Genomic DNA, 334 nt, shown 5'->3' with positions numbered 1-334 from the left:
AGGTCCTACCCATGTTGCAGAAGGAGTCTTAAAAAGCAGACTTAAAAAAAAAAGGCGTGTGTGCATTTTTATTTATTTTTTAAAATATATATGTAATTTATGTAATATATGTATACACAAATAACATGCATTTTGGAGCCCAGGTACTCTCTTGTTATATATGAATATTCATATATATACATGATTTGTTCCAGGTCTAGTCTGTAATTTTCTTAGAAATTTAATTTTCTGAACTGTGAATACCATTATCTGAAACACATTTCTTGTGCGTCTGACCAGAACACACAAGTAAGAATTACTGTATTTGTGTGAGTACTATAGTGAATAGAGGCTT

This window comes from Buceros rhinoceros, unplaced genomic scaffold (assembly GCF_000710305.1).
Source record: "Buceros rhinoceros silvestris isolate BGI_N320 unplaced genomic scaffold, ASM71030v1 scaffold2991, whole genome shotgun sequence".
NCBI lineage: Eukaryota > Metazoa > Chordata > Aves > Bucerotiformes > Bucerotidae > Buceros > Buceros rhinoceros.
This window is presented reverse-complemented; position numbering follows the sequence as displayed.